Source organism: Neophocaena asiaeorientalis, unplaced genomic scaffold (genome assembly GCF_003031525.2).
Source record: "Neophocaena asiaeorientalis asiaeorientalis breed wild unplaced genomic scaffold, Neophocaena_asiaeorientalis_V1.1 scaffold449, whole genome shotgun sequence".
In the NCBI taxonomy this organism is placed as follows: Eukaryota; Metazoa; Chordata; class Mammalia; order Artiodactyla; family Phocoenidae; genus Neophocaena; species Neophocaena asiaeorientalis.
Genome location: NW_020175027.1, coordinates 1,220,326 through 1,230,118, shown reverse-complemented (window position 1 = coordinate 1,230,118; position 9,793 = coordinate 1,220,326). Strand labels below are relative to the sequence as shown.

General features: G+C 42.4%; 1 pseudogene; it reads left to right on the top strand.

Annotated features, from left to right (window-relative positions):
- The first annotated feature begins 2,373 nt into the window (after positions 1–2,373).
- The window catches only part of LOC112411721 (40S ribosomal protein S6 pseudogene), an 11,051-nt pseudogene continuing 3,631 nt past the window's right edge, over positions 2,374–9,793 (top strand).

Here is a 9,793-nt window from a genome sequence, read left to right as displayed (position 1 = left end):
ACGTGCACTAAAAATTCTTATTTTACAATTTTGGGGATTCAATCTGCATTTTCAAAAAGGTACGGAACATGAAATCAGGGGCTACGAATTTCATTTGCAGTTTCAAAAGTTAACTATTAGCAGCACTAAAAAATAGTGAGATAACCATTAAAAATTGAGAGAAGGGAAAGAGGGTGTGGAAGATCATATTAAAGAGTACCCTTTTCAATCATATCAGGAAGTTAAATTGATGTAAAGTTTGTACATCAAAAATTAGCCCTAAAAACAAATTATTCAGACCCATGTCTAATGCTCAAAAAACCTAGAAAGAGAAATAAACGTTACTGCCCTTGGAGAGTGCAGTGGGAAGCTGTGAGGTGATAGACTCTTGCTGTGTTTTATAAGCCAGTCTCTTCTGTTTGATTTCCTACTACTTGCATACATTACATTGATCAAGGGGAAAAAATTTAAAACAGATTCCACTAGCTGTTGCCTCATGAGAGGCCCTGACCCAGTATCATTCTGCAAAGGGATGTAAAGCAGTACAAGGGGTGCACACTCAGGAAACATCTGCCACTGTGCTGAAATGTTGAGAAGGGAACAATAAAAGCCACAAATGAGAATCACAACCCAAACACCACATGCAGGAACACCTGTGTTAATTCAGACAAATTCTGCCAGTCTTGGTTTGACCTCTTCCATCGCTGAAAAACACCTAACTCAAACAAACAGGGTAAAAACAGCCTTGCGTTTGAGAGATTAATTCCGTCTTATCAATATAGGTCCACGTGCATATTGACTACACAGTGGAGATTAGGTATCGCTGGGGTAATTTCAGTGTGATTGCTTTGACAATCCCAAAGCACTCTACATTTATAACGGCTAGTTATTCTATTTATGTACTATATCAACTCTCATGAGAGACTAGCTTAAATGATTTCTGCTCTGACACATATACATGGTAAATTAGATTTCTAGACCATATTCATCTGTTATTAGTCATCCTTTTAAATCCATGCAGCTAGGTACATTTGCAGATTCTACCTGTCATGATTCCCTTCGTCTCTCACTTCCTGTGAGAAGCCGTGGGAGAATGCAGCCTGTGTGATCTTGGCAGCCTCTCTGATGGCTGTTTAGGGAGTAGGGTCCTCAGAGCTGACTGCAGGCACCTGGGAGCTGAGCGGGTCTCAGTTCTGGGCCAGCTGGGCTCTGGTGTTTAGTGCAACCTCAAGAAGCACGGTAGGTGGAGCTCAGGTGCCACGTTATACACGGACACCCTGCCTTTGGAGGGAGGGACTTGCTGTTGCTTTTAACCAAACAGCGCCTCCATTGACCCTTTCCGTGCAGGGAACTTGTCTCTGAGCTGAAAGGCACACAGATGTGAATAATTATGAGGAGAGCAATTCTTAAGGGAAGACTTTTGGCCCATCCTGTCAGAAGAAGATCGGCAAAGGTCCCTTTGGAAGCTGCTATTGGGAGGATTTGGGGGTCATTTGGGGGAAACTACACAATTGAAAATGGGTTTCTGACAGCATTTACCATACCATCCTCTTTCTTAGGAATAGAAGTTTATACTGTATTTTAATTAATCTGCCAAGTTATAGATCTGCAAGCTTTGGGTCGTTAGGAGTGCTTTTTGTTTTAAGTGCCTGAGCTCTGGAGTCAAATTGCCCAGGCTTAACCTCTGGCTCAACCACTTACGAGCTGTATAGCCTTGTTCAGGTGAGTTAACTTCTCTGTTAAATGGGATAATGATAATAATAACCTCCTTAGGGGATTGTTGCAAGTGCATGCACCTGTGTGCTGGATGCTAGTACATACTCAATAATTAATAGCGATTATTATTTTTTCCACAAAACTTACACCAGGCACAGAAGGTGTGACAAGAATATCTTGAGATTGCAAGTTGCGACTGGGGACTTGGAAGTGGGAGAATGGTGAGAAAATAACTTTTCATATAAACCCTTGGGGTTTCTTTCCTGGACTTTTCTGTATATGACACTTTCAGTCATCAGCCATCTACATTGCCTCAAGGAGAATTAGAGTGGCAGGGATATAAAGAGGAAACAAAGCAGTTAATGTTCCATCTTGGACTTCAAAATAAGCTTGTGGAGCCAGCCCCAGAAACCTACTTGCACAGCCAAACTTTTTGTTTGCAAGAGCTGATTTTGTGGAGATAAAAAGAGGCTTTTAAGAAGCCAAGCACAGTGCCCTGAAGGAGGCAAGGAATCAAGTTTGTGCTGTAACAACAGACTGCAAGAGAAGACTGGGGGACTCAGACAATGACCTCCCGAGCAAGACTGGACGAGACTAGGGTGACCACATAACTTAATGTCCAAATGGGTCACTGTTGAGAATGAAAAGGGGCATTATTATTTATTATGCTTGCACCAAATGAGCAAGTCGGGACACGACCCAGGCAAATCAGGGACTGTGGCCACCTTAGCCAAGGTGCGCTGGACTGAGAAAGGGGAAGAGGAGCTGGATGAGGGAGGGAAGTGGCACCTGAGCATCATACGGGGGAAAGCAGCATCAGCAGAAAGCGCCCAACATCATCTCTTGCCAGTACCACAGAGCTGTAAGGAACCAGCTAGGACCGGCAGCCCATTCATCAACATGAGAGTAAACCGCACTTGTCACCTGCCTGATGAGCCACATGGCCCTCTAGGGAGGGCCTTCTGCCTGTATCTGCCAGCATATTACCTGTGCATCATCCCGCAGAAGTGATGCCCATGCCTCCCATAGACTTTGCTGAGCCACATTCAAACGTCCCTACATGGACACTCTCTTTTTCAATAGCCCAGGATATTCAGAAGCCTCAAGGAGCAGAGAGAGGTGGATGAGGGAGTCCCCAGCATCCATAGTTGGGTGGAATTAGATAGTGTTGTAACCCACCTCCTGTTACAACAGATTCTAGCTGAATTTCTTCAGCAATGGCAAGCAGCATCTGGGCAGGTGAGGGTGGGAGATGAGAAGATACCAGTGTGAAGACCAGGAGGATTGAGATCTACCAGAAAAATCTTAATGCCAGTTTTCCCAGCCCAAAAGAGAAATACAGCTCATTTCCCAGAGGTGAACATAAAACTTGCATGTTGGTTGTTTTATTCTGGTACCAACATTGTAGGAGTCTTAATTTGACCTTAAGGGCATTTCTTACTAGACCAGTAAGAATATTGATGTTCACAATCACCTGCTCTTGTAACTAACTACCGGGAACCTTTTGGAAAACAGTTCTTAGGGTGAATTATGTATTTATATGTAAAATACCAGCAAACATCCTTATGGCCATAACTTTTGGATGTTTTCAAACCAGATTATAGCAAGACAATGTATTTTATTCAGCAGATTTGTTTTAATCTAATTATGTAGGTGAATAAAAATTACTGCATGCTGGTGCATCTAATGTAAGTTATCTATTATTCACACCACATTTACTTTTAATATTCATGCAGATTCCCTTTGACATAACCTACTGTGTCACAGTTAATCCAATAAAGATAAAATATAGCTCAGCAAAACACTAGTCGATTCCAGCTTTCTGGTAATTATTAAAGACTATTTCACACTGGTTCCTTCAATCAGTATATTTCCCCTTGGATATGATGGCTCTCCTCTTTGAAGCTTTCAATCCTCCCAGTGGATTCAGAGGAATACTCAAGGCCCTTTTCAGTCTCCGGTCTCAGAGGTAGTTCAAAGAGCACAACAAGGCTTCACAGGTTTATCCTCAAAGGCTGACACTGTCTGTTTGATGTATGGTGACTTAAAAAGTCATCTCTGGCAAAGCATGTGTTTGCTACCAGTCTATCGAATCAGCCATTTATCAACTTCTCTGTATTCACCCAGTGCACCTGCTAACAGCTCAAATGAGAACACACACTGTCTCCTGCTGGACTGACTATTGATTTGATTCCCTCCTCTAATTTTATATTGTTTTCCTGCCCTGTGGATGAAGCAGCTCCTTTACTGGATGAAATGAACATGGAACCTGTGAACCAATGGCCTTTGGTTGTTGTGTTCAAGAGCCCCGAGGGCAACAGACTCTTCACAGGTTGAGGACAGCTGGCCTGGGTGAGTGGCTTTCCTATCCCAGCATGCCTTGTTTTTCACTATTACCCACATCTCAGGTATCTCATTGTATGGGCCCTGCTAGGAACTTCAGAGAGATGACTAGGAACTCCCAACCTCATCATCAGAAGCTGGACTTATCCAATGTCTAACCAGTGCATGCAAATAGAACCCTGGATTGAAGATAGGGATACACCAAATTCCTCTCATTTTAATCACCTCACCGTAACCATCTCCATGCTCCAAGGAAAACTTCCTTTATTCTTTGTAATCCTAAGCACTTGATTCCAGCTGAGACTTTTTCCCTTCCACTTCTCTGTCATTACTTGTTTTTAATTAAAATGAGGCTACCTCGCTGCATCATGAAAATTATTATTTATGAATGACTTCCTCAGTTTAATCTCTGATATAGTCATATAATTTGATTAACATTATGGTTAATGCTTCAACTATAGAAAACACTATTTTGATGGATTCTTACAGAAAAGGACAAAGATAAGATCAATATTTTTCTGTGCAATATATATATATATTTTTGAACTTCATTTTTTTTTATACAGCAGGTTCTTATTAGTTATCTATTTTATACACATTAGTGTATGTATGTCAATCCCAGTCTCCCAGTTCATCCCACCACCACCACCCCTAACCCCCGCTTTCTCCCCTTAGTGTCCATAGGTTTGTTCTCTACATCTGTGTCTCTATTATTTTGAGATGGAAATAATTCTGTGATTGAAGAGTTAGTTGTAACATGAGGTAGATCTAAGATTATTATTTGTTCCCGATTCCCTTCCTATTTTTACAACAAATCATTCCCCCCTTCCCTTTTTTAGTATGCCTTATAGATGGTGCAATCACCAAGATTCTATCCATAATACTCTTTTATTCTTGTTTTGTACACATTCTCTGGATGGTCTGATTCAATCATGGCTCCAATTACCATCTAAATACAGAAAACTCCCCCAAATCTATTTCCAGCTTTGATTTCTCTGCCAAGCACCAGCCCCTATTTCTCTCTGATAAATGTTTCCATTTAGATAGGTTGCAGGCAACTTAATCTCAACATGCTCAATACTCAACCCATTATCCTTATACATAATTTCTCCAGAATTCTTTGTCAGTAGCTGCTAGGTATTATGTCCCTTATCAATGGAGTCAACACCCTAGATGTAACTGATCTCCAAGTAGCATCCATTAAATCTTTCTCACATCTACCATTTCTCTATACAACCATTGTCACAGGCCTATCTCAGGGCCCTGTCATCTCTAGCTCTGACCACTTCAATAAACTCCAGATTCACCACCCATCTTCTTTACGATTGTTATTATATTTGTTTAAAACAAGATTTAACCATGAAACTCATGGTCTCATCTAACTTCTTTATTAAAAAGCAATAAAAACTCTAATTGCTCGCTTAAATTGTTCTACTGCGTCCTTTTGCCTTTAGGATAAAGTACAAAATTACCTAGCAATGCATAGGAAACTGACCATGGCCAAGTAATTCATACAGTGAATACTAGTTCTTTACAGTAAGCATTGGTAGTTTCAGTGGTTAGAGGCAGATGGAGGCCACCCTTACAAACTCCCTACCAGGTAGCACATGCCAATCAAAATCAGTCTCAGATCAAACTCAGTCAGACTCATGATATTGAAGAACAAAATGCAAAGACTTACACTATCATATCACTTGTAATAAAGCTATAGTCATTCGCAGTGTAAGGATAGAGAACCAGATCAATGGAACGAGTGGTCCAAACATAAACTCACATATACATGGCCACTGACTGATGACAATTTGACACCACAGAGCAGTGGAGAAAGGGCAGTACTATCACTAAATAGTGCTGGGTCATTGGATAGCCACATGGAAAAAAGAATGATTCTTCAGCACTCCCTTATACCGTATCCTAAATCAGCTGAGGAAAACTGTACATTTAAATGTGGAACGTAAAACAATGCAGCTTCTAGAAGAGATATTCCAAGGGTGAGAAGGATTTGATGTGTTGTTGCTGGCTCTGAGATTGAGGGGGCCACGTGCAAGGACTAAAGAGTGACCTGGAAGAACTAAAGGAAGCTTCCAGTTGACAGCCAGCCAGGAAACAGGGACCTCAGTCCTACAATGACAAGGGACAATCTTTATCAACCACCAGAATGAGTAGGAAGCAATTTCTTTCCCAGAGCCTCTGGATAAGATCCCAGGCCAGCCAACACTGATTTCAGCCTTATAGGACCTGGAAGAAAGGAACTAGTTGAGCCCACCTGGACTTCTGGCCTACAGAACTGGGAGATAATAAATTTGTATTGTTTTAAGCTGCTAAATTTGTGATAATTTATTATAGCAGCAATAGAAAACCAGTATACTCATTAAGAAGAAAATGGAGAGATAAATTGTAATAAATACTTACAATGGACTGCAATAGAGCAGGGGTCAGTAAACTATGACCCACAGGCCAAATCTGACCTATGCTTGCTTTTGAAAATAAAGTTTAATTGGAACAGAGCCAGGTCTATTCATCTGTGTATCATCTGGGGCTGCTTTCATGCTACAGCAGCAGAGTGGAGTAGCTTTACCAGAGCCCATATGGCAGCCAAAGCTGAAAATATTTACTATCTGGCTCTTTAAAGAAAAAGTTTGTTGACTCTGGTAGAGAGGAATGAGAAACAACTAACTACATATAATAATGTAGATGAATATCACAAAAATAATGGTGAATAAAGTTAGAAACAAAAGAGTACTTACTGCACGATTTTGTTTATGTAAAGTTTATAGCAGATAAAACTAATCTCTGCTTGTAAGAGTAAGGTTGGTTTGAGAAGGAGGACGGGGAAAACAGTGATTTAGACACGGGTGTGGGGAGGCTTCTGGGATGCTGGTAATATTCTCTTTCTTGGTCTGGATGGTGGTTAAATGGCTTTGTGAAAAACCCATGAAGCATAATCTACTCACTTATTATGTATGCTAGTTATTGGGTTGGCCAAAAAGTTCGTTCAGGGTTTTCTGTAACATCGTACGACAAAACCTGAACGAACTTTTTGGCCAGCCCAATACTTCCACAAAAAGGAAATTTAAAGTAGTATGACTTTATTCAGATATTTAAAAGAATATATACTTATGAGGTCCTTAGTACCACTGAAATAAAATTCAAATCTTGTATTTAGAATGTCTCTAACATCTTTTTTTTTTTGAATTTATTTAATTTTGGCTGCATTGGGTCTTTGTTGCCGTGCACAGACTTTCTCTAGTTGTGCAGAGCTAGGGCTACTCTTCGTTTCGGTACGTGGGCTTCTCATGGCAGTGGCTTCTCTTGCTGCGGAGCACAGGCTCTAGGCACGTGGGCTTCAGTAGTTGTGGCACATGGTCTCAGTAGTTGTGGCTCACGGGCTCTAGAGCATGGGCTCGGTAGTTGTGGTGCATGGGCTTAGCTGCTCTACGGCCTGTGGGATCTTCCTGGACCAGGGCTCGAACCCGTGTCCCCTGCACTGGCAGGCAGATTCCTAACCACTGCACCACCAGGGAAGTCCCTCTTACATCTTGCTACTTGGACCAGTAGCATTGACATTGCCGGAGACCTGGTTAGAAAGAATCTCAGCCCCACCCTAGACATGCTGAGTCAGAAACTGTATCTTAGTAAGAGCTCAGGTAATTCCTTTCCACATTAAAGTTTGAGAAGTACTGCTCGTATGGATTTGCTATTTCACTGCTGCTTATCCTTCACAAAACATATATTTCTACATGGACAAAAGTGCAGTTCTTGGCAGCCCACATGCCCCAAACTTGTCGCAGGCACCTGCACAGGACTGCTCTGGAAGCAAACATACCTGCCCATGCTACCTAAGTTCAAGCTCTCTGATCTCCACATACTCAGGCATCAGAAGACACTGGGGCCCACATTTCCCTAACTTGCATTTGAATAGGCAAATAGAGCTCTCACGGGCCCAGCCGCTCCGTGGCATGTGGGATCTTCTTGGACCAGGGCACAAACCCGCGTCCCCTGCATCGGCAGGCGGACTCTCAACCACTGCACCACCAGGGAAGCCCCAGATTTATCTTTTTATAACAATAAAGGGAACAAACATGAGAAGTTTATCCGGAATAAATACGTCAGCCTCTTTCTCTATCACCTTACAATTCAGACCTCAGGGGGAATATAAACACATCTGTGGATTATGTTTATAATCTCAAAGGGTCAGTTTTTCATCTTCAGAGAGTCAAATAGAATGAGAAAAGTTGTCTCTGGGAGAGTAAGATCTCGTTCAGGTAGGAAATAAAACAATATTTTCTTCTGTAGAAAACTAAAGCAAGGTTATATATCATAAAACCAGATGTGGGAAACGTAATAATGTATGGTTCCATGAGCAGAGAAGAATGGAGAAATGACCCTTGCTGGCTAACAGTTCTTGTGTTAATGATTCACAGAATGAAAGTTAGAAAAGTTGTATTAGAAATTTCTAGCCAAAAGAAAAAGAAAAAAAATCTTCCCTGGTGGCACAGTGGTTAAGAATCCACCTGCCAATGCAGGGGACACGGGTTCGAGCCCTGGTCCGGGAAGATCCCACATGCCACCGAGCAACTAAGCCAGTGCGCCACAGCTACTGAGCCTGCACTCTAGAGCCCGCGCACCACAACTACTGAAGCCCACCTGCCTAGAGCCCGTGCTCTGCAATGAGAAGCCCGCGCACCGCAATGGAGTAGCCCCCTCTAGCTGCAACTAGAGAAAGCCCGCGCGCAGCAACAAAGACCCAACGCGAACAAAAAAGTAATAAAAAAAATTTCTAGATAATTGTCCTATGATCTGAGTGCTCCTGATATTTCTTTCTTACACATAATACAGCTTTAAAATGGCCATTATGGTGACTATAATGCCGTTTGTTGCTCCTCCCAATTCTGAAAATCAAATCACCCAGTGGTGCAAAATTTGAAAGCACGGGGGGCGGGGGGTGAGGGAAGAGAGACTTTGAAGGAAAGTAACTAACCCTGCTCTACCAAATAATGTAACTACTATGTCATGAAACCAATAGTGCCACTGTGGCAGGGACGAGTAAGCAACCAGATGTGGGACCTCAGTCTCTGTGGAAGAATAGCCAAAATAAGTAGTTTTCTGTTAAATTAAAAATTTTTGTATTTTGAGGTATAAAGCCCTCAACTTTGCCAAAACTTTAGTAAAGACACTGAATAAGGGAGTGAATGAGTGAGGGAGGGAGAGAGTGCAGATGTGCATATTCTGAAAATCAGTTGAAAGGAGCTAATTTCCATATTAGGGTCAAGATGCTGAGAAAAATGTTTGGGACATATTGGGAGCTGAACTACACTGAGTCCAGGCATGGAGCTTCCTGTACCTGCCAGAGCCTGAGGGGACCTCAGACTGAAAGTCTCCTGGTATTTACTGCAGTCTTACGTGGGACAACAGAGTTGCCTTTGGAATCAGGGTTTGAGCCAAACACCTAGAAACTAGGAAGCAGAGTGACTCCAGCTGATGTGTGCTTTCTCAGCTGAAAAGGCAAGCATAAAAGTTGCTGCTCAAGGGCTTCCCTGGTGGCGCAGTGGTTGAGAGTCCGCCTGCCGATGCAGGGGACACGGGTTCATGCCCCGGTCCGTCCAGGAAGATCCCACATGCCGCGGAGCGGCTGGGCCCGTGAGCCACGGCCGCTGAGCCTGAGCGTCCCGAGCCTGTGCTCCGCAACGGGAGACGCCACAACAGTGAGAGGCCCACGTATAGCAAAAAAAAAAAAAAAAAAAAAAATTTGCAA